General features: G+C 41.2%; 1 protein-coding gene across 1 annotated transcript in view; it reads right to left on the bottom strand.

Annotated features, from left to right (window-relative positions):
• Positions 1-15,713, bottom strand: part of LOC139749837 (neuronal acetylcholine receptor subunit alpha-10-like) — a 306,308-nt gene extending 290,595 nt beyond the window's left edge. Inside the window, exon 1 of the mRNA XM_071664145.1 lies at positions 15,451-15,713. The gene's annotated coding sequence lies outside the window, so the exon portion shown is untranslated. The remainder of the gene's footprint in view (positions 1-15,450) is intronic.
• Positions 15,714-26,299: the final 10,586 nt, after the last annotated feature.

Below are 26,299 nucleotides of genomic sequence, written 5' to 3'. Positions count from 1 at the left end.
GGTCCCAGAGCAGAACCCTGTGGCACTCCACCGGTAACCTCGAGGAAGCTCCTTTGAGCATAAAGTTCGTCTCCTTTACTGTTCTTGTAACGGATTAGGGACGATGTCTACAGCAGAGTTCCTCTCACAACCACTTTCCTGTAACTTACTTCCTGCTAGACACCATTGTTTTTTTGATGTCGAAGGCTCCAGTCAAGGACAGAAGTCCACATCAAGGCTGGGAATTAAAGTTTAGAGAGATTATGAAAAGAAGAGATATTCTTTGGATGTTTCCCATCCTCATTACTTTATATTTACTCACTTTGAAAATCATCGACCATGTTTAAGACGAACTTTGGAATTTGTTTTGATTCCTTCAATAGGTTAATCCACTCCTCTTCGCTTATAACTTCCCTCATGACCATGGCATCATCTGCGGATTGATTCAGGTACGATTCGATTCCTTCTCAAATAATTTTCAGTCGATCATAAATAGCAATGGTACCATGGCAGATCCCTTCTGCACTCCGCTTGTGACCCAAACCTATTACGAAAAGGCTCCAAGACATGCGCCGTGCGTTCCCTTCCATTAAGATAGTCACCTGACCATCATAACTGTTCGTCCCTTATTCCCACTGAAAGGTCCAGATTCTTTCCCAGCCTCATATGAGGTAAAGTGTCAAATGCTTTCCGGCACTCTAGGTGTAGAAATTCCATCCACTCTTCTTTTCTCTAAATAAGGGAGCTCTTCTCTCTGTGCGTACATGTGCATCTAAGTACCTAAAACATACATATTCATACCGTAGGTAACCAGATTTAAAAGAACGAATAATATTGTTTGATAGTATGAACATGACACGAACGGTAAAATACTGATTAATTAATCAGTCAACAGTCACAACTAATCCATCAACCTGTCTGTCATTATTACCCCACTAATTAGGTTTTCAACATATTCTCCTAAAAACAAAATTCATTCGTTATCATTAATTCTAAACTATTACCTAAATTTCAGGAAAGTATCTTGTTCATGATATTTAGCTTCGGAAACCGCTTATAAATAGTATTAGTAGTGTAGCTTCTTGCAACTGGTTAAATAACTGTTGTACCTTCAAATGTTCGCTGGACCATATATACATGTTGAGCTCACTAGTTCGTGATGATAGTAATGAAGGTGAAATCGCAATTCAGCAGCAGGAGTTCAGCTCATTTTAACATGCGATTTTTCTGTACATGTATCACTATATGTATCATGGAGACAATCCGCTTCATCAGGCGCAAACAATTCATAAAGTTTTATTTAAATCCCAACAATACCATAAAAATACTTCCGTCTTACCTCTGCCATTTTCTCGGCTACACAGACGTTATGGGCAACTGAATACCATGGTCCTGACATCTCAGAACGCTATATATCTTAGCCTATCCTATGTACCTATTCTTTCGAGAGGTCCCAAGGGAAGGATAACCATCTGGGTGGACTGCGGACAGACCGACTCATGAACAGGATCCGAACCCATGCATAGCTTTACATCTTTCTACGTCGAATTCCGTGCGGCATTTTTTTCTGGCTACAATCCTAGTCTGTCAAGATCCTTGGATATCTTTTTTTTTTCTTTATTCGCAAGCTTACCAATTCATAACCCTGTTTACCATCTCGGCATCACCCGCAAACATTGACAGACATAAATCTGAAAGCCGCTACAAAGTCTTGTGTAGATTGTAAAAGGAATAGGGCTGAGAGAGAGAGAGAGAGAGAGAGAGAGAGAGAGAGAGAGAGAGAGAGAGAGAGATGAGGAATTCTACCTCAGATTTCCGCTAGTCATTCGAATTTACATCAAAAAAGCATAAAAAAATATTGCGTACTTCCAGCGATTCATATCCGCAGATATATTGCCAGTCAGGAAGATTAAAAGAAAATCCGATTGAAATCAACTAGGATACGTAGGAACGAGTGGGACGACCCAGCGTGGGATAACAGGGTTGTGTCACCTGTCATTTCCACTGGCCGTCCCATATGTGTTGCCAGTTGTTATCCCTCGTATGTCATGCAGTGATGCTAGGTAAGATCACCAGTCTATCGTGTAATGTGTAAATGTAATTGTATGTAATAGACTACCTTTTTAGTCCCATCAGAGATGCCAGTCAAATATTTCTACTGTCGCTACTAACGTGTCTGCAATACTGCTATCACAGTTCTGTCTGTAGTGCTGTTGTCAGTGACTAACAGTGCCAACAGTCAGAAGCAACCTGCCACGTCTGTTGGCAGTGATCTCGGCCGCCTTTGGAAACCTGTCTGCAGTACTGCTTTATGCTACAATCTGTCGGTTAATAATACTGGCAGTTGTCATCACAAACTGTTTGTTGATGTTTCAAAATGACATCACTATGGGTGTCAGGAATGTTGGCAGATGGCAACAGAAGCCTCTCGGGTGTTTCGAGAGCCATTAGATCCAGTCCCTTAGAAGAGATGCATTCAGGAACGTTTTCAACGTTTGTCTTCACCCGTTTGTTTACAACGGCACCAGCTGATATCACGAGTGTGTCAACAGTAGCGCTTCCCAATGATCCTCACTGCTCGTCACCAGCCGTCATTGCGAATAGGTTTAGCTGTCGTAAGCTCTATGTCTGGATTCTCACCAGCTATCAGCGTTACTCCGTCAGCTGTGCTGTCACTTGTTATCAGTCTTACAATAACGTTGTCAGCTCTCGTTGACAAGTTATTCATAACTTCTATCACCTTCATCTCAACCTTTCAATAGTGTTGCCACCCGGTACCAGCCTCTCAGGAGCGTTGTCAGCTCCCGTTGCCATCCAGTTAGTAGCTTCTTGGGGTCTATCTTCTAACACCGACCTGCTAGTATTGTTGTGTTGCCAGCTCTTTTCATCAATATGTTAAGTGTTGCCAGCTTTAACCACCAGGTTCTCAGTTGGCGCCGCCAGTTCACAAGAACTACAAACCGTAGCTATTATCCACTAGCGAGAACCTACTGGATTTCACACTTAGAACTACATACACTTTTTTCTGACACTTGTTAGCATGGAACTAGCAGAAATATTACTTTGGTGCTATGGTTAACATCTCTGCTACGAGTCCTAAAGCCAGCCTGTCATAACCAAGTCAATAGTGTCCAAAGTCCATCATTGTACCTACGAAACCGTAGCCGTGTTACTTGAGCAACGAGTTTGCAGTGATGTCATGTTGTAACAACACTGTGTTGTCTATCTGTCAGTTGTGTTCTGAACATAAAGATCTCGGAAGTTGTAAGCCACAAGAGAACCTCCTCCACATCTCAGACGGGTTGCGAGAGCCAACAGTTGCATGACAGCTGTTGCCAGCAGCCAATACCAAGCTAACTGGCGCGAACTCATATGACGCACCAGTGACGGGCTTCAACAAGGGAGATCAAAAGATGAATCAGTGTTCCAGCTGTGTCATCACGGTATTGTTAATGGAGAGAATCAAAGCATACGAACTGAATTCTGGTTATACGTTTCAAGGTCTGGTCTTTCTGAATAATAATAGGGCTTTACAGTCATACAGGTAGGTATAACAAAAGTTTTTGCAATTACTGTGTGCATATATACATATATTAGTCAAGCAGTACAGGCAAGTGAACGCCCTAATCAAGGCCACCTCATTAACGCTAAATATATACGAATATCCTAGCCTAATCCAGGTACCCAATAAATGAAGCAGCACGGACGGGAGGTTGGATCAGCTGCTAGAACTGTATGCTAGCTGCCCCATCTAGGAAATGTACCCGTATGGATATAACTTTGATGCCCCAGCATTTCTCTGGTCACTACACCAACATACAACATGGCCGAAGAACTTCAAATTTTCATGACGTATCTCCCAGCATGTTATGAACTCGACCAATGAATTCCTCCAGATGGGCTAATAGCATCACTATGTCGAAAGTCTATTCACCAACGTTCCCACAGACGACTAATCTTACTTGTAAAATAAAAGTAACAGAAAACGTTCCAACAGTGTTTCCGCAGGTTCGTGAGGGGCAGTAACGCCTGGACAGAGCATCATCTTTAATACCCTAAGGAACATCTGGACAAATTCAGAGTTTCGAATTTTTTCCCCCTCCTCCCTAACATGTCCTCCAGTATTCTTCCTAACCCTGCACGCAAAATTTCTTGATGCCAGACTTTACAGTGCATTCATATATATATATATATATATATATATATATATATATATACACACATGAGGATGGGTCATTCTTCGTCTGTTTCCTGATGCTACCTCGCTGACACACGGAACGGTGATCAAGGATAAAAAAGGTAATATATATTTAAGTCTGCCGACAGTTAACGAATGCATTAAGTATCCGAATGCAAAAAAGTGAATATCTTGGAATATCCTCCAACCCACCAGAATACGCTTCAGTATCTGGTGGGAAAATTTTCGTCCGCGAGAAAGTTAAGATAGTTTGCAGTTCCAGCGTCGTCTATCAAGGCACCACCACCACGGCTCTCGGTATTAATGGCTTCCATATTCATTCATGCGGAATCTAGATTCTCTGGGGATTAATGATAAACTGGATTATCAGCCTCTTGGAATCCGATGGTTTTCTCTTGTTCATCCTAGACACCCATGTAGGGGGAACTATACGTTGTGTCCTGTTCATCTGTAACAAAGACGATGAAGGTATCCCTATCTACCCTTCCTCACGTGGGATATTAACGTTATGGGAATCAGTGGTCTATTTCGTTCATTTGGGACGTGGGATAATCAGGCGATAATGAGTCGTTCGCTTTCTCCCCTGCACTGCCCAGGCAGCGGATAAAAGCGATTCACTTTTGTTTATATAGAACGTCAGTTCTCTTAGTATTACGAGTCCCTTCTTAACTCCGAGGAACCAAAAATGTAGCTAACAACCCATGTCGACCTTCCACGACCTGTCTACCATCGATTCACAACCTTTGATTACAACTCGACCCTGATTCACAATCTTTCATCACCACCAATGATACTTTACGATACTTTAAGGAAGTTTCCTTTAAGTATAGTGGTTAGTTTCCACCTCTGTCTACATGTTCTTGACTACTCTCCTTGACCGTTGCTGTACCTCCCTCTCAAAATGTAGACTAGACCTACAAGGCAAAGGCTACGCCGAAGGAAATAAGCCAAGTCTTGCATAGTATTTAAACCTTTTTCTCTCATTAGGTTCACCACGTAAAGCAGGATCATTATGACACTTCATTGCATCTCAAACTTGCATTATCCTCCTCCGGGGTATATCATACCAGGGTTGGAAGTTATCAGCCCAAGGGGGATGGCTAAGTCGTTAGGGTCTGTCATGCAAATACAGGCAAAGGGTTCAATATTAGCACAGCAAACTTCGCTAATCTTATCATCACCACCTGAGAGAATGCGAGGAAGCCAGTTCATGGTTTGGTGTCCACAGTTCCCAGAACACGAGTGATAATCGCTCATCATTAGAGCGTTACAAGGAGCTCCGCTGTCAATCTCTGTTCGAGATACGTAATGAATAGAACCGAGTGCCACGTTCAGCAACCATGTGAATTACGGCGAGGCTATTAGTTGGATTAATATGATTAATACGGTGCCATAATTCGGTTAACATTACGGCAAAACCGTGGCTATGCGCAGGAATATGACAGAAGCCGAAATGATCATTTCTGTTCTACATTTGATAATCTATAGCAATTCACTGGGTAGATAAAGTATAGGCAGAACATAATAAGACATGACTCGCTAATGGTAGTTTTCCTGTTCTGACTTAAATACGTTGAAGTTATGTACTGTATCATCGTGGATTCTTCGTGTCAGGACTACTGTCTGTCTGTCTCTTTAATTAATGATTGAAATCGTGCTACCAGGGGAGTGTCAACATGGTTGCCCTACATATACCACACATTAATCCCAGTCTACTCATTTCCGATGTACACAAGATAGTGGCCTCTAGTTCCAGGCATTCTGTGGTGTGAAGAATCTCTGTCTCTGCCAATGAGACGGACGACTCTGGCAGTAACAGTATCTGACTTTCCCCAAGACTGCTCCCTCTTCATAGGTGTGGCACTTATTTATTTCACCAACGTGAGATCTTTCTTCTGTTGAACATCATCTGACAAGTGCTTCTCTTAATATCATACTGCTCTCGAAGACTCAACTATCATATATTGTTTTCATTACTTCTTGTCACATTTCCAGCTATAACGTTCACTCAAGAACCCACTGCAGAGTAGGAAGGAATCTATGCTTTGGCTGGCCATCAGCACACCTGTTGCACACTACGAGGGTCTTAAACCTTTAAACTCTACAGCACATCACAGGAAATGGTAGACTTCCTCCCACATCTATGGTGGGAGAGAGAGTAAAGGGAAGGTGGTGGGGAGAATCCTTAATGATCTGGAGCACATCAACAAAAGGAGAGCCAAAATAACAAGCAGGTGGGGTACGTTACAGATGCTAACGGAAGGGGCATATATCTGTCGAGTATAGCACTCCTCCTTGTCGATCTATTCACAATCGGGCGGGACTGGCGAGTAGAGGGACGTGAATAGGGATATGTCAATACACGTAGCTCTCAATCGAGAGGAAAACTCATGGCAAGTTTCAGTCCCTTAACGAGTGAAATGATGGGAAACACCCTTCGAGGGAGAGTCGAAATATGGAAGATGGGGAGGAGTCGGTTAAGTGGACGAGAGAGAGCCATGGCTTGACTCAGCCTGAAGAGAATGGGTTATAAATGATGGGACAAGTGCTCTGGTTTAGGTTTATGGGCCTTGAATTCTCTCTCGCTATCTGTGGTGGTGAGCAGACGCTTTCTCCCTCTCTCCTACCTCCACCAGGCCTAATCTCCTCCCCTCATACTTTACTTTGTCCTAGGGCACTTTCCCTCTTTTTTTCACCATTATCCTCTATCGTGAAGTGCACGGCTCGTGTAGATTTGTAGAACCATGTTCACAATAATGCGAGGCACACAAGCTGCGACCTTCTGCCTTACCGGCTACGTAGGGGCATCTCAATGCCAACTGTTTGAGACTAATGGTAAAATTCAGACTCGAATCAGACAACAACAGACAAACACTATAGAAAAAGTAACCCAGTTTACTGAAGCTCCTTATTTAAAAGAACATACTATCTTCAGACATTACAGGCAGCGATGGAGGAGAAAATCTTTAAGTGACAATAACTCATATGAATCCACCTTCAAGAAAAAAAAAAAAAAGTCACTCGAGCATCGAAATATCGAGAGATTTATTACATTCCAATGTCAAATAGATATCTCCTGCTATAGATCCACTGTATATAAAAAAAGAAATCAGATCCCAATGGGACTGACCTGAAGTACATCAAAAATAGCATAGAAAGTAACCATATCAGGGTAGAAAAAAAGAAAAAAAAAGTCGTAGGCGTATTCGGATTCCCCGAGATCAAACGAACACAAAATCCAATTCGACTCGGGAGACAAGCCCACCTACCGCTAAGGACTCAAACAGGACTTGAGAAATATATCCTTTTACTTATTTACTACCAGCGTTGCGCGCGTGACGTCCTCACCAAAAAGAAACGAGACAAACCTTTCGGATATACAAGTCTGCTCATTAGGCACAGAAGAGAACTACGCACACGGAGAAACTGCTTGCCAAGTGGTTACAAATGCATGAACTACTCTACAGACCACAAAGCCACGGAGATGTTACCTGAACTTAGGGGGTAAAAAAAGGCTTTGAGAAAGTAGAACAGACAAACAAACGTCGTTTAACGTCCCTTTCTCACTGGTAACTTCCCAGAGTCCTCGAGGTAGGCCACTGCCCATACCTTACAATCATTGATAATCCAGACGGAACTAAGCAGATTTACAAGAACCAGATCCTGAGACGTTCGAACCGACATCTCACACCAACCCGGGTCGCTCAGAATGCGACACCCTCAATCACCATCTGTCAGCCCAGCCATTCGGCATCTCCGACGCTGGCCTCTCCCTGGTTGTCCAAAACATATCAGTGACCTAATGTCTCTATACCATGCGAAAAGGACCAGCCGACCCGTAGGACCACTCACACCGAAAAAAAAGAACCCTTGGGTACAGCACAGCCACACGAGACCAGACGCAAGTGATCATCCCTCCATTAATAGACCAGGTAAATATCACTCGGCCTTACCCCAGCGGCTGAAGTTGAAGCTAAAATATAAACAGAAGGAGAGCAAGAAGACGCAAGGGCGAACAGAAGAAATCTTCACCCAATATAGTACTTCAGTCAAAGGTAATTCAGCATAACGTGCAAGACGGGTCAAACAGAAACTTCGATCTCATAAAAGGAGACACGTAAGAAAAAACTAAAACAGCCACGGCCTCCGAGACCACCAGCCTATCAAAATCCCGGGCTAAATAACTCACCCAATCAACCACAATAGCCAATTACATGCAGGAGTGGCCACAGCCGTCGGAAAAGGCTTAAAGCACGAAACTTTCGAGGACTATCAATTCTCCGATACGTTATCAGTAAAATTAAAGATTCCAACAAGCCCAACTCAATATTGCAACATCCTGTATCCAGCAAAATGCGAATCCTTATCTTACCAGATGACTGATACTAGAACCTTCTCGTAACATCGGTGATTAACGCCACAAGTACAAACAATGCACTCCACGAACAACACAGGCAAATATGTACTGAAGCTAATGATATGTTTCGGCGCTCAACATTTGGGGGTCAAACTTCCTGACCTTTATAAGTCACTTAGCCCTTATTACGTCGGATGAAATATTTCAAAATGGTAAAAGTGATCTACACAAGGGAAGGAGACCTAACCAGTAGTGACCATATTCTCACGATAATGTCTATGTTAAGTGCTTCAATTCTCACACCTCGTTCACAGTGGCTGCCTACCCAGAACGTTATATAGAACCTATTCAGTAATACATTTAACAAATGAAACGGATAAAGCACTGAGATAAGTGGTATGAAACCGTCGCTAAAACACAACCAGTTGTACTTCCCATGAACAGAAAATATACATCATTTCACCAATGAACTAGTCTACGCCAACTACCACGGATGATGGACCCCCCGTGGTGTAGCGGTTAGCATAGGTCCGAATCCTGGTTGCAGCATTCGATGGTCCACAGTCCACCCATCTGTTCGTCCACCTCGGGGAGTTGGTCGATAAAATGAATACCTGGCTCAGGCAAGGGTATATATATATCGTTAATGGGATGGCCTTGATCAAGGCCTCAGCTGCCCGTGCCGTCTCAGCGTTATATATATATAAAAAAAAGCCTTTATACAAACATTGTAAAGACCTTCAACAAATCTTAATGAAAAACGCAGAACAACACAACCTGCACTGGGAAAAGAAGACCAACTCCCCAGTGTAAAAATGCCGTGACCCGAAAACATTTTGGCAAGGAGCTAACCGCTTACTAGGAACCCCACAAGATACGTCAGATACACGACTTTCAACGGCAGCAAGAATGATAAGGACCAAGGTACGGGGTTATAGAATATATCAGCCTATGGAAATCAATGCTCAAAATCACGCAGAAAAGAAAAATAAAAGTTGTAACCAAGATCATGAAAAAAAAAGAGAAAATAACCCGACTAGCTGACTCAGGACAAGGCGAGAACCAACCTACCTCAGGGCAGAGTCTCTCTCCCCTAACAACTGCCTCTCATTGAGAATTAATTGGCTCGAACTACCTACAGCCATCCAGAGAACCAAGAACTCGGCCCTAGTGATGAAAAAGTCGAATACACAAGGAACAAATCAGCGCTACCTCCAAGAACGATAAACATGGATCCAAAGAACTCCCTTCCCATTTACTCTCCTAGCTGTAGGAGGGGAAACTTGTGATACTTTATGAAAGAAAAATCAACCTCAGGTTAAAAAGAGGACACCTGGATACAACAGTCTTTATTAACCTAATTAATACTGCCTCCGGAAGGGAAACAGCAGCATCTCCGCAACTTCGGCATAAAAAAATAAAATCCAGAGGACATGAATCGTAGTTGTGTAAAAAAAAAAGAAAAAAAATATATATACGAGAAAAGCCTTTGACAAAGCTTGAACTGACGGTCCACAGTTCCAGCTACAAGGGTCAGGTATGCCAGCTATCACAGAACGGCTATTGTGCACCGCAGAATTCTGCACCATCAGCTCTGCAACTTTATGAAAATTTTCTCAGCTAAGCAAGTTCCTGCAGGGAACTTTCCTATTATCAACTATTCAACTTACACAGTCAACAGTCTCTCCCACCAGCTGGTGTCATGAAATATGGCGATATTCTGCATAAAATAGTAAGTCTCCAAGTACTCACTTCCAGAACACACACTTCTAGTGCCCTCAGAGGCTACCCGACTGAAAAATTCGGGCAAGACTCGAACATGAAAAAAAGGAAAATCAAATCTGCTATACTAACGCCTGGAAAAATGATACCCAACGACGTAATCATACAGGAATAATGTATATACTACACAAGACGACCTACAGATTCATGATTACAATCCGGCATCATAAGGTCTTACGATGGATCATACCCGCTACAGAACATCACAAGGAAAAACGGACCCTGACTAGTCTATACCGATTTTGGCACCTCGCGGAGAGATGAAAATTACAGATCGTGAAATCTACTTGCTATACTCATTCTCACTTACCGCATCATACCCATGTATGCCGAAGATATTGAGGAATACCTTACGTTGAAAACAATGTAGCTAAAGATTAAATTGTTCGGCACATACTTAAGAAGCACAAAAGTATGGCAGATGCATAAAGAAAACGATGACAAACTTCAGACATATCAAAGACCTCGATGGCAGTATTAACTTGGAATGCCCTTGGTTCCCACGGGGTCTCAAAACGTTAAGAGGCCTTCCATTGAACACCACAGCCTAGCTAATTGTTCAAAAAAAAAAAAAAAAAAAAAGACATCAATATACACACATCTATAGTTAGTCGAAAGTATACTGTGAATAATAAGGAACGAAAAACAAGCATAAAAAGCAAAAAAATATACACAAGCCTCTGTTCCTTCCCATTCTTACCTCCAATTCAAACAACTTCGTCCCATGTTCCGCCTCTTCCTGTACCAAAAGAACAATGCGTTTGGGTAGGGGGATGTGCAGTGCCTTTATGGCTTTTCCTTTTTCTCACTATAGGGTGAGTGGATGTGCTTTTTCTGTCCACGGACAGAGGGTATTCAGGTGTTGGTGTTCGTTATAAAGTGCGCAAGTTTGAGGAGGAAAGCATAAGGGGAGGAGGATGGTTTTGACGCATAACGGTTGTCATCCATTACGCTGACCCAGATTTTGAAAGGTGTGGCGGTGGTGAAATGATCAGAGGTAGAATTTGTAGGATTAGTCCATCGAGTTTAGATAGTTTAGTGGATACTTTTTTTTTTAAACATCTCGACCAGGAGTGATGGAGCTGAAAACGTTCCGCGCGAGTAAAAATTTGCAAGACATCGCAAATAAGTGCTTAATGTTGGAGCATAACAATATGTGTTCATTGTGTGTAACGTAACAGCGAGAGAGTGTTGGGAGCGCCAACGAATTATTTGCTCTCTTTAAATGCTTACGAGGATAGCAACTCCCTCCTGCTGCGTGTCGGACGATCGACGCGATGTTTGACCAAAGAAAGAATCAGATCTTATGACAACATCGGCTTGTTCTTCCACTAAGCAAGGTTGCAATCACGTAGCTCTTCCTCTAAATAGCGAAACATGGCAGACTGGATGATTGTAATCATTTATTCTTTTTGATATTAGTTTTTTCTTTTTCAACTTTTTATCGATACAAGCCATTTTCATACAGTACAGTGGAATAGAATACTATAGATGAGAAAGAAATTAAAATAGCCCGAAAGATACTTAACATATCTAAGTAGACTCGTAGTCAAATGAACACTTCGAAATCCATCTGTACAAAGTGGAGGTAAGGCGACACCTGAAGTATCCACCACTTCCACTCAACACTGAACCAAATTCACCAACATTCTAACTATTGCAATATGAAGAGCAACTCAACACCATCCACCCTATAACACCACAATGGAGTAACTCCACGAGCAGTACAAGAACCTTTGAATACGCCAATCTATTAAAGATTCAGGAATATCTGGGAGGAAAGTGAAAGCCTCATTCTAAACATGACAAAGGAGTGAAAAAAATGATGTTCAGAGCCGTTGGCCTAAAAGTCTTGAAAAAGGACGGAAAAATCTCAACCTATCATTGTAGCAGCAAGATGTGAACACAAAAAAAAGACCGAAAAAAGTTAGAAATCACCAACACACGACAAACACACACACGGCACGTAAAGTGAGAACAGTAGCGCAAACACCAGTCAAACAAAAAGACAAAAAAGGGGAATAAACGAAAAAAAATCTTGTCAGGCGGACATTTCACTTGTTTTTGCACTTTTGTATTTGATTTTGAGATTTTCAAAACCCTCAGTTTCCACCTATTTGTCCATACTTTCCAGTTTGTCCCAAGGGAAAAAATTCTCTTACTTCTGACCAATCAAATCCAATTCAGTCCTTAATTACTGTCCTTTTACAAGGTCTGCCTGGTCCTGTCTGGGGTCCAGGACGGTCAGGGGAAGTAGGGGCGAGGGCGTGTGTGTGGAAGGGAGGCAAGCTCAGAGTCTGCCTACTGGATCTTTATGTTGAGGGGTACGTCGTCAGTGTCCGATTCCAGGAAGGCTGGGTCAAGTGTGTGTGTGTGTGTGGGGGGGGGGGGGGATAGCTAGGGGGGGGGAGGAAGATATTACAAGCAGTACCAGGAAGGAGTTGGGGGGGAGGGGGGGGGAACGATAGGCAAGAGGGATGGGATTGGCTTAAGTTGGGGAGGTTGGGTTGGTTATAGGGGATAGAGTGGTATTAATACAAAAGTACTTAGTTACTTTAAGTACTTACGGCGAGTTTATGTTATCAAGAGGCAGGAGTTGTGCGTTGCGCCCTTCGCAGGAAGAGTTACGAAGAAAGTAGTGTTAGTTCCCTGTCGCCAAGCGTTATGTCCGAGGAAAGATTGTATAATTGTCGATTGAAAGCGACCAGCCCACGAGTGGGCGAGGCAGAAAGACAAGAGAACACCCTGGGCCAAAGAAGTGACATCTGAAGGCCACGGAAGAGCTGGCTCACTAAGCAGCTGTCATTAACCTTACCGATAATCAAACGAGTCCCTAACAGTCTGTATATCGCTACGTTATAACACTGCTTTATGTCATTCTATGGAGCTTTCCTGAATGAGAAAGACGACTTTTAGGGAGCATGTGTACATTCTTGCTTGAAGAGATCGGAATGTATAGGTTTGGGAATGTGGCAGGAATAAGTGAAGGCTAAGAAGGTAAAATTACCACTTCGGACATTCACCTGTTTGCGACAAAAAATGGTCAGAATTGTTCAGTGGATATCAAGGATTCCCGGAAAAACATATCTAACCAAACTTGATCTAACTTAACCTAACTTGATCTTAACCTAGCCTAACAAAATGAGCTGGATGTCCGAAACCGTAATGATACCCAACAAAATTCCACGATATATCAATTAATATTCCGGGGTTTAACACAACCAAGGCCAACCCTTATAATGTCCCTGCGAGAAATCACTTTGATGCTTTATATAATTAAAGTCTTAATCCACCTCGTCGTTTCTTGGGTAATCTAGAGTAAGCTAATCACATCTGAAGCCCAGACCATGAGAAATGGACAAACGGAATACTGCCTGTACAAAGAACGAAGGAAGCAGGTTCCATACTCTGCGCGCATTAACGTGCTAGAATTGCCTTCCTCAGCGTACCGACGAGGTAAGGAGAGGTACGATCTATATTTACAAGTTCCTCACACGAAAATATGATGTATAAGACTTCATACAACCCAGATTGGATACGTACATAAAACAGGACAACACCCAAAGATATACAAGACCAACGCTTGATCATCAGTCGATGTGTGACATGATTCACCGTCCTCAGTAGCCTCACTCGAATGAAGATAGTAGTAGTATGACTGCAACGGTTGGCGAGGCAAAGGAAGGTAGATGAAACTGCGAATATTATCATCAGATGGTATCGATAGGCAGGGTATATGAAAACAACGAAGCGAGCAATAGTTATAATAAAGATATATTCAAAAGCAGAAACTATCGTACAGACTATAGTTTAAGACGGAAGCACTTCCCCATCATCAGACACCATGAACTTTAAAAGTAAAAATCTACAGAGGGAGTGAGTGGCCGTCCCATGTTGAACAAGCGGAGTTTTTGTTTGATGGCCGCGAATGTTGGCGAGGTGAATAGAGCACGAAGCGGATCTCCCGAACACTGAGGGACATGGGTGAAGCTGTCTGCATTCTGATGCTCGTTGTCAACGGAGTCAGCACAAGGATCGCCGATGGTCATTCGCTTTTTGCCTGAATGTTCTCGTGCTTCAAATAATATTTCATTAGTTTACGTTTACAGGGATTTCGTTGCCTTGTATATAAGGTTAAAAAAAATGGTACTACTGTTTAAGAGTAACAATACGACACCAAGAATGACTATATTAATTTCATACTTCGATGGAAATAATGATAAACTTGGGATACCACAAATCCTGAAATTCGACTTAAATTCACCCACACCAACTATTGAGACAACACGAGTCGTAATAATGACTTCCGAAATTCTTCGAACCCATCTGGGAAGATACTTTTTTTTTTTACCATGTATACCTACATCCATTCAAGTATTTATCCTGAGGGTTACCGTTAGAAAGTCTATATACCGTTCCAGTGAGCAGAGCAATCACACGACAACCGGATCGATTAGGTGGCAAGACAAAACGCGCAACCTAGCCCTAACCTCAGTCTCTCGTCCTTCCGTAACTTCTTCCAATTTTTACATCAGCCGAATGAAGTGGAATCCTCAAGGACGACGTACTGTATAATTCAAGCTATTCTACACAACGGGCAAACATACTGTGCCAAGACGTGATGGCTGGTGACTTGTCACCGATAGAAGCAGCGGGAACGAGCTGTAGTATGTGTGTGTGTGCGTGCATATTCAATGTATAATTTGCACGCCTTGATTACTTAACGTACGAGGAACGCCCTAATTACTATTTGCAATATACTATGCATTAGACTGCTGCTAATTTAGTGTAAGATTGGGGGTTCCGCACGAAGATAACCCAAAGCCAAACTTTTTTATCATAAACGAACAAGTCAGACTGGACTGAGCTAACAAGATTGCATCTGTGATTTATTGCTGTCAAACAAATTGGCTAACTTAATTTTCATATATACTCATTCTAGAGTTGGATTAAAGAACAAACAAAAATATTGCTAAGAGGAGCGACATCAAGTCTCCCTTTTTGATGGCAAGAAAATGATCAAACCGACTGATCAGAAGAAGGTACGAGAGAGAGATGACTGCGAGCCAAGCCTTCAGAAATACGACAAGAACTGCACAACACTAGAACTATCAAAGCAGATAATGTTACGTACCTTGCGTCGCTGGACTGATGCATCCATCCCCTCGCAGACCACAAAATTGACAATCGCTACATCTTAGCCTGGCGATAGCTAACAATAATCTTTACACCGACTACCGTTTACCAACGCATTTTACAAAACGTCATGTAACAGATGGTACCACTACACCCTCGAACGTTCGACCGTAAGCAATGTTTGTTCGACAAAATACACGTCATTATCACACACCTACCAATCAAGACTCCGCGTAATACAGCCGTACCGTACCCACGGAGTGTTGTGGGTAACTGCAGGAGGTGACGCCTGGCAAGTGACGAGGAGAGCGACGGTGGTGGCGAGGTGGAGTGGTAAGCTTGTTTAAACTATCGTTGCCTTGTTGATGCAGCTCTACCTTGTGGTGTAGCATACAATAAACGGTCACCGCTACACTGGAGAGTGTTTTTATCAAGCTGATCATGCATTCTGATGGTATAAGGAAGCACACAAACAAGTACGGTCCCCTAGCTCTGTATACTTGTAACGTGCGTAGTCAAAACATCCATGACAGCTGCAACCTTTTTAGCCGCCATGTCTCTCCCTCACCACCACCACTGAGGGGGTGTGTTAGTTGCCGTGCAATCTGGCAGCTTCTTCGCTATCTACAAACTGTGGGCGGACGGTCACATAGAGCGCTTTTGATATGAAATAAGTAGTAAATGTGAATAAAAGCAAGGTTATCAGGACACATGGAGAGAATATGTCAAAGATGGAGGGAACAAAGGAGAAGGGGAAGACCAAATTGGAGATGGAACGATGGAGTGAAAAGATTTTGAGCGATCAATTCAGGAGGGTGAAAGTAACAGCTTCTTATAGGAAGATTTACTTAAGTAATAGTGGTTCATACAGGTTAAAGAATCATAGTAACAACAGCTCATGTGTCATTATAACAGGAATAATAGATATCTGGTGTAGTGTCTTTCATAGCAATGGCTCCTATGTAACGTGGTATCGATCCACCCGGATAGTAATTCACAGTCCATGCATAATTTGTCGTAATTCATACGTGATGTTTCATATATAGCGATGATCATTCACATGCAGTGTATTACCTGCATTAACGATGATTCATAAGTGATTTGTCGTGTGTTAGCAACAGTGAATCACACTTGATATCATTTGTATTTATCCATGCTTGATTGGTTGTCTATAGCGAGAACGGTTCATAGCGTGTTGTCTATGATAGGTATATATATATATATATATATATATATATATATATATATATATATATATATATATATATATATATGATTGGTGTTTTGATATATGATAGGAGGAAACGAATGAGGTTAGAAAGACATAAGGGAAAATTGCGTCTTTGCGTCGTTGAAATTGACCAGGTCTCTGCTTCCCCGTTTCGAACTGTTGCACTGGCTGGAATTAAGAGAGGTAATACGTTCAATCCGTGACATAGAACGAGTATCGGAGTGAGGAGAAAGAGAGTCAAAGTATATAAAGTGGAATCGACGACATAAGAATGAATAGGGTTATAAGTTTACGAAAGATCAATATTAGACAAATGAAACTGAGTGGGTAATAAGACAGAACCTTGAGAGACACCAGTGCTGGGAAGGTAAGAGAGTGAGAGGTTGCATTATCGGTGACTAAGGCGGGGGAAGAATTGGATGGAAACTTTCCATGGGAGAACAAAGGGAAGTGCTAAAGCCTGGTGGAGAAAGTTTACTAACAGAGACTTGTGTTGCACCGTGTCAGATGGGTCAATTATGTTAAAGGCTGCAACAAAAGAGTCACCAAAATTCCTGAAAGAGAAAGACCACAGGTCACCAACAGAACTTGCGCTGCAAAGAGCCGGACTTATCATCTATAAGAAGGAGATGAAACGATAAGTATTTGAGAAAACGAGAGTTGAGGAGATTTTTGAAAACTTTGGACACAACAGATGTGAAATCGATGGAGCAGTGTACGTATATAGGATGTGTGTGTGTCTGTGTTATTATGTTAATTTACTAAAAACTATTACTCGAGGCCGAACCCCCTTAGAAATATGGTATACCAACTGGTTTACAGAGTACACTCTCTCTGAAAAGGATAAGCTGGCGTTTAATTACGATACGGATGTTTGGAGACGAGATTCGACCTCCACGCTCTTGGAGACGCACATGAGAACCAGCTGGAATAGTGCACGACTCATCTTTCATACCCAGCAGGAGGTATATAACATTACACACGACGTGTCTGTTTCCATATCATCGTCGTCTGTACATATCCCGTTTTACCGTTATATGAATGGCGTTTAAACTGTCCTTTTGTTACTTAATATAAAGCCGAGGATGATTAGGAAGATATGGGATCCTGTGGAACCAACAGGTGTGGATGGTATGTTGTCAACACTGCACAAGGGCTTATGCAATACTGGACGTGACCTACACTGATAGAACGATAGATGAGAGTGAAGTGACACGAGTTTGATCAGATTCTGATGTGTGTCATGATGGTGTGAAAAGAGGACCAGACGTTGTCTCAACGCCCCCATGGATAGTCTTACTTGCTATTGAAATACTTTAGGCAGGTAAAGTCTTTTTTAAGAGGAGGGAGAATAAGAAACCCCTTTCTACTGCCATATACCATTTAACACGTGCTACAAGTTATGTACACGATTTCAAACTGAATTACTAAGTCAGTGTTGTTTACCCACTACTTGGACAAGTCACTCTGCTGGCTTTACCATAGCTACTGTAAGGGGCTGGGATACCTCCATCCCTACCATGTTACTCCCTTATGAATGAGTGAGATCGGATGGCCTCATATGAGACTGGACGACGCAGCGGATACAGCATACAACCGAGTCGTTTACAATTTTACGTTGAAACTCTGGGCTAACATCTTTCAAGCCAGCGGTCGGTGGTGTGTACTGGTAAGATGAAATTTTACTGGGTTTCTGCGAGCTACCCATGTCGCCTCACAACACTTCTGCAAGTCGCTATTTGTGGTAAAAAAAAAAAAAGAATCCTTTGAGAGCAACAATTTTATTCCCAGAATTCATATAAAACACATTACAAGCTCGTTATTGATCTTAGAGATGTATTCGTTAAGTTGGCATCATCCGATTTCTAAGCAGTGTCAAATAATCTCATGTTTACGTGAACTGTTAATCCTGCTTTCCCAATATGACTTTGTTTTAGGGAAATCCAACACCCTATAGATTCATGGGATAAGTCACAGATGCCTTTCATTCATTCAAATATCATTTAGCTTTCATGTTATAGATGATGTGTCAATGAGGAAATCCGTGGAAATCCTTTACCGACTGCGATGGGTGTAACTGAGGAAATGGCTAAAAAGAATTGAGTGTCTGAAGAAAATAAAGCTGATACGTGAATATGAGCGAGACTGAATCGAAAGGTAAAGTTCAGAACGAGAAAGATAACATTACTTTTTTTAATTACTTGAATGTGACTAAAATGAAAGTTAATCCAATAAATACGTTGCTCGTAGTGTGTTAGCGATAGCGGACGAAATCAACATGTAAATGAATACGATGATGATGAAGATGATGATGATGATGATGTGGCTGACGTAATAATGGAAATAACACTTTCTTGGCGTTAACTGGAGGTCTAGGGTTGGGGAATGGAAGAGTTTGGGAGGATTTGTGGGAAGGGTTTGAGTTGTGGTAGGGAGTTTGAGGATAAATAAAGTAGGAAATGGGAAGTACAGAAGAAATACTGGTGACATCTAGGTTACTCTATGCTGGGGACGAGGAGTCAAAGGGATCCCTATTGTAAACTTTGTATGGGTTGTAATGACAAGAAGCAGGGGGTCGGAACACGAGCTTTGAGAACATAATCTGGCTGAAGCTTATGACTCAGTGTTTGAGGGCAAAAATGTGTGTGATGTCGGGTGACGTGAATATCAAAGGAAGGGTAGATAACAGTCAAAGCCGTATTGTGAGCAGTAATGAGAACGGGAGCAGGGAGAGAGATATAGAGGAATGATAAGAAAAAAAAAAATAAACTTGTGCACGGAATACAATCTCTGCACTATGAATACTTTTTTTTAAATCATATATTCATACATATGTATATATTCAAGATTAAGAGACGACGCATCACAAACGTAAATTTCTATCCCGTAACACAAATAGTAATACACACACACACACACACACACACACACACAACGAAATCACAAAAGCCAAGAGCAGTAAACACACCTTCAGGCACACACAAACCTCATCCAGTGTAGCAGCCTCATCCCGGACCCAGGCACCTGAAGCAGTTGCCTCACGTCCATCCCAAGCACAACCGCCTCGTTCTGGAAAATTGGACGAAGAGTTTTCTGGTATTTATCTGCAAATGGTTCGGGCGGTAGAAGGAGGAGCTGCCATGAGTTACTATTTATTGAGGAACTGATTTCTTTTCTCTTTTTCTTCTTTCGTCTATTTATTACATTATGTATTCACATCATGAGAAAAAGAACGTGAGAATATAGAAAAGAATCTTTTAGGTCACGTCTTACGTCGTTTTCTTTTAGAAGCAAACAGCTACTATGTTCGAATTATTGGAAGAAAATTCTGATAGTGTCGTTGTTGACACCTCAATGGATATCTAATGGATTTCCAATACTACTTCTCGACATTTATGGCCTTAAAAACACAATACAGTTGTTCTACAAGGTATATAGCAAAAAAATTTCCAGTAAAATAAACGTCCAAATACCTTTACCAAATACCTAAAAAAATAATTCCAGTAAAATAAACGTCTAAATACCTTTACCAAAAATCTTTCTTACATAATTTCAGAAAATCTTGATAGACAACTGATGTATGTGTTTGCGTACATGGGTATGTGTTTGTATGTTTGTTTGTGTACTTATGTTTTTGCGTGCATGAATACATATTTGTAATTTCCTATTTGTGCTTACGGGGAGGGAATTTTACACTCATGGGACAACATCTACTGAAAAATTTTCTTGTCATATAACTTTTTAGATCTATGTACCCCGTTTGCATTAACAATACCCTCAGTCACTTTATTCCATTCATCCACCACTTTTATACTATAAAAGTAATTCCTTATATCCTCTTTAATTAGTTTCTTGTTTATTTCCACGTTATGTCCTCTGCTTTCCCTAACCCTGTACATTACATAAACCGAGACTGAGACAAATTCTATCGGATATATATATATATATATATATATATATATATATATATATATATATATATATATATATATATATATATATACATATATATATATGCACACACAAAGGAATTCAAACAAAAACAAACCATTAGGTCCTTTGGAGGCTATTTGTGGTTATGGAAGATATCAGAAACACAGATTAGTGTGGTAAAAGTTAGAAGGCATACAGGTAATTCAAAGAGAATAACCTGTGGTTTGTCACTGTTACTATGGAGGCGCAAATAACGAAACTGTGGACTTGAAGCGGAGTATTTATCAAATCTATTCTGAAACGTATCCATAGAACTGCTTTCAAGCAATCTACGTACTTGGCATATCGTTCCATTATGTTAACAATCCTGTTGAAGAAAAAGTAGCGTGCCTCAATTCGAGGTAAATCATTTGGCCAAAGGTCTGAAACTTGGCATCCACCGAAGTACTAGTTGGAGGAACGTATGATTTTCACCTCGGAAAATGTTGTCTGCGACTCGATCCAGAGGAGAGCAATGGGCAGAAAGAGATCACAACGACCTGAGAAGAACTCTTGAGAAACTGACTAAGGCAGGTTAAATGTACTGAAAACTCTGGGTGTAAAGATGGGAGTTATCGCATGACTGGGGGAGTGATTTGTGGAGCAACCCGGTCATAAGTGAGGACTGGTGAGGTGTGAGGACCGTCTTCAAGAAGGATATCTGACTCGGTTATTCCCCAACACCGCCGTCTACACCGATCCTACTCTTGGTTGTAATGACTGGATGTGACACTGTGGAGACTGTTGGCCGTTGAGAAATGTATGAGTCCAGTACGTATAAGTATGATAAAGAGAACCGGGGATTCTTTACTGTGTGACTGATTTAGTTCTGCCAAAGCGGCAGACATTTGTTTGGTTTTGAGTGAGTAGTGGACGCTAGAGATGTATTTCGTATGGAGAGGAAATTAACACCAGGGAAGGTTTTATCCATGTGGGTCGTCTTCTCACATTGAAAAGAAATGACAGGATATCTGAAAATATTGTACACTCCCATATCTCTCGCGTCAGTAATCACCATGTGAGACATGTATGTGTCACTGATAAATGCTACTGTAAAACTGAAGCATATTTCTTGATTTCAGAGATGCAGTTTGATTTCCATACTGTTCATTTCTTTCTGATTGATTTCTGCTCTCACTATTTTCTGCAGAACTTCCATGAAGTACTAGAAACACTAGAAATACTTGTATGTACTCATATGTCCTTATATGTACTGTCGTAAGTCTTCGTCTGCTCTCTGAAGTTTCCGCAAGATGGTTGGTTTCCACAGAAACCTCATCGTTCCAGAGCGGCACCACAGGGTTGCCTCAAGTCACGAACCACCGCTATGTAGCATCAACCCAAGTCAACTGTCTATTCTCTCTAGTTACAACCGATGCGACGCTGATCATCCACTAGTTGTGACCCCCGTCTATAAAGTTGGAGACATGAAGTTGAAATACCGTACCACTCCGAACCCCCAGAAAGTTTGAAAAGCAACTTGTCCGCCGCCAAGAGTATGGTCAAAGGTCGTGGGATGTCAAAGAGATTCTACTGTCCCAGCGGGTAACAGTGCTGGCATTCACAACTTAACTGTAAAGGTCAGTATCTCAGATGGTAACAGTGATGTCCCAAGTACAATATGCCGCGTGAAACAACGATCACAGATGACCCTTTAAGCTAGCCTGATTCAAGCAATGTATGGTACCATCAAGGGAAAACGGAGGGAAATGCTGATCGAAGATGTGTTCCTGCTTCACAGCAGTGCGTCCGTCCGCAAGACCAGTGCTGTACAAGCTGCTGTTTGTACCTGTGTTTTCGAGGAACTCAACCACCCTCCTTGAATTCCAACACTCGGTCTTAGAGAGAGAGAGAGAGAGAGAGAGAGAGAGAGAGAGAGAGAGAGAGAGAGAGAGAGAGAGAGAGAGAGAGAGGCAGGAAGCTAGAAATATCAAGGCTGATCGCTTCGATACGACGTTGATTCTTCCATCCTCAGTAACCACTGAACGCCAACAGTCAAGCCAAGAGTCTGAGCACAAAGGGGAAAGATGTCTTATCATATCTTTATCTCTGGAACTATCATGATAGTGATAAAAACCGTCTTAGGTAGAAATCGCCTTCGTATAAACAGATGAGAAGCGTTTTGGAAGAGGTTTGAGGCGAGGAGAACGGGCAAATGCTAGAGAGGCATACCATTAGCACAAGTAGATCAACCAAGGCGGGAGAGAAGAGGTCCAGAGACTGAGGCAGGTGGAAAATGAGGAGAGGTGACCAAAGCCTGGCTTAGTCGAGCCATAATCAGCCAGGGATTAATGACCAGGTCCAGGGAGACGGGATCTCCCAGCCCAGTGTAGTCCGGTCAAACGAGATTAGAGCAAAGAGGAGAGTGTATCCGACTGACGTAAAACCAATACGAACAGGGATTTAAGCATGTAAATTAGGGCCGAGGTTAATGATTCTCAAAGCTCCTAACAAAAAAATCACGGCAGGAAATTAGATAAATGTATACAGACACCAGGAGCATAATGTTCAAACGGAACTAACTAGTATTGTGTGATCCCAATTGGGAAAAAAAGAAAGATATAAAATGAATATTGCTCACTGAACAACATGAATAAAGGTAAAGCTTAGATGTTTACTCAGTGAATTAACAATACCTGGATACATATTGTTAACTAATAACCATTTGTATATGACATGAGGAGGTATCTTGATTTACTTTGATAACTGCTTTGGTGTAATTAAGGCAGGTTTAGATGTACATCCTTAAATGTCGAGCACTTTGGATGTACAAGTTAACGTCAGAAGTTGTGAGCACCACAAAATACATTTACTGATGTCTTTGAATACTAGCTGGACAAATATTTCACCACTTGAGGGTTTTATTAAATGAAAATTGTGACAAAAATGTATACGTACTTCACACGTCTCCATAAAGAACTAGGTAGACGGGGCGCCTAGCTTGAGGAGGAACAAACGAAGTGTCATGTTATGAAGAATGACATTCTCCTGAAAAAACAGGGGAATATAAAGAAATGAAATATGCATATACGTTATAGGACGAGTTGTTATATACTAGAAATTACGAGGAAAAAGATAGAAATGACATGATTCTTGACAGTGACCTTAGAGTTTCTAAGTAGTGTGTAGCGGCAAGAAAGAAAAGATATGAAACGTTAGCCATGATGAAGAGGAATATGACTAACAAGACTGGGTGGGTGTTTTGTGAGCTGTATAATTCACGTGTTTAGAGCTAATCCAGAATATTGCCTTCAAGCTTCACTACCTCAACTCAAGAGTCGATTCAGATGCAGTGTGTAGTAGGCAAGTACAGCTTACTTTCAGGACTGAAGAGAATACGTAATGAAGACATTGTGCATGGGGGCTCAAAAGAGCGAGATGTGTTTGTCTTCGAATGAAGGAGGTTTAAAAGTTAGACATAATTCAGACTTTTCTGCTTTTTTCTTGTGTATATAAGGTCTATGTCATCACCTTGATTCTGAAGGAGTCATTTGGGGGTCAGGATAATTCAAAATGAATGTAGAATAGATTTAAGGAAGGACTTTTTATTTCTAGGAATTGTATAAAACAACAGGTTATTGTAGTGATCTTTGGAAACTTAGATGAAGAGACCTGATTACCATACGAATAAAAAGGAGCAGCAGTTTAAGAATACTTATCTTTGAATACTTCCAGGTAATCTTAATAGCCCCTGGAGGCTTTGTGTCATTCGTGCTATTACGCATATGTATACATGTATATGTACGTTTATGTTTAAATCCGTAGGTGGAGTGAGGATGAGTGAGAGTGAACTGAAAGGCTGCATGCATCCTGACCCAACTCCTGTAGCTGAAAACGGATTTAAGGACAAAGACCACAGATTACAGTGGTTATATTCACACCACAGATTGCAGTAATCATAACCAACTGTAGGAGTTATATTAATCATTAATCACAGATTACAATGATTATAACCAACAGCAGGAGTTATATTACTCATTAATCACAGATTATAGTGATCATAACCAACTGCAGGAGTAATATTACTCATTAATCACGGATTATAATTATTATAATCAACTGCAGGAGTTATATTACTCATTAATCACAGATTATAGTGATCATAACCAACTGCAGGAATTAGATTTCTCATTAATTACAGATTATAGTGAGCATAACCAACTGCAAGAGCTATATTAATCATTAATCACAGATTATAGTGATCATAACCAACTGCAGGAGTTATATTACTCATTAATCACAGATTATAGTGATCATTACCAACTGCAGGAGTTATATCACTCATTATTCACAGATTACAGTGATTATAACCAACTGCAGGAGTTATATTACTCATTAATCACAGACTACAGTGATTGTAACCAACTGCAGGAGTTTTATTACTCATTAATCACAGATTACAGTGATTAAAACCAACTGCAGGAGTTATATTACTCATTAATCACAGATTATAATGATTATAATCAACTGCAGGAGTTATATTACTCATTAATCACAGATTGTAGTGATCATAACCAACTGCAGGAGTTATATCAGTCATTAATCACAGATTACAGTGATTATAACCAACTGTAGGAGTAATATGACTCATTAATCACAGACTACAGTGATTATAACCAACTGCAGGAGTTATATCAGTCATTAATCACAGATTACAGTGATTATAACCAACTGCAGGAGTTATATCACTCATTAATCACAGATTATAGTGATCATAACCAACTGCAGGAGTAATATTACTCATTAATCTGTCGTCGGTGACGTACGGATGTTAAATGCAACCGCTGTGGTTGCGCTCGTATTGAATGAGGCTGCTGTCTCCCTGAACCTTGTTTGATCCGTTCTGTTTTCACTGCAGCGAGTGTTGCAGTTTGCTGCTAATGACAGTGCCGGGTGTTCGCTGCTATCGGCTTCGTCGTTGCATCTCGTTAACGACAGTCATTATCGTTGAAAGGCATCAACTGCTCCTTATCACAAAATTTCATTAAATGCGTTTATTGCCGTTGTGTTACACTAATTGCATTCATTGTCGCTGCCGTCATTAAGTTAGCCAGTTTTAAGCCAGTTGTTTTAATTTTTATTATGTTGTATCAAGCTCTATACTGGAAGTTCATTTTTCAAGCAAAATGCTTATATATATATATATATATATATATATATATATATATATATATATATATATATATATATATATACACACACACACACACATACACACACTCTCTCACTCACTTGATCGCCGTTTCCCGAGTTAGCGAGGTAACGCCAGGAACATACGAAGAAAGGCCGTATCCGCTCACATTAGTTTCTCTATCTGGCGCCCATGTGTGAGGGAGGGAGAAAGAAAAAGGAAAGAAACAACCTGGGGGGAAAAGGATTGAAATTCGACAGCCTGTACTCTGAAGTGTTGGCTCGCCGCGTATCAGTCACGAACCAGCTTCGATTCTATTTTGCTTTTAACTCTTCTCTGGATGAAGGATTCTCGGCAGTAATGACCCCCTCACGTGACAGCTTCCTTGATCATTATACCATTAGTGCAATACAACCATATATGCTCAGTCCTCACCGATCATTCGAGTCTCTCAATCAAATAACGTAAAGATATAATGATAACATAAAGATGAAATGATAACGTAAAGATGGA

This window comes from Panulirus ornatus, chromosome 8 (genome assembly GCF_036320965.1).
Source record: "Panulirus ornatus isolate Po-2019 chromosome 8, ASM3632096v1, whole genome shotgun sequence".
Classification (NCBI taxonomy): domain Eukaryota; kingdom Metazoa; phylum Arthropoda; class Malacostraca; order Decapoda; family Palinuridae; genus Panulirus; species Panulirus ornatus.
The sequence above is the reverse complement of the archived record's forward strand: the minus strand, read 5'-3'. Positions and strand labels throughout refer to the sequence as shown.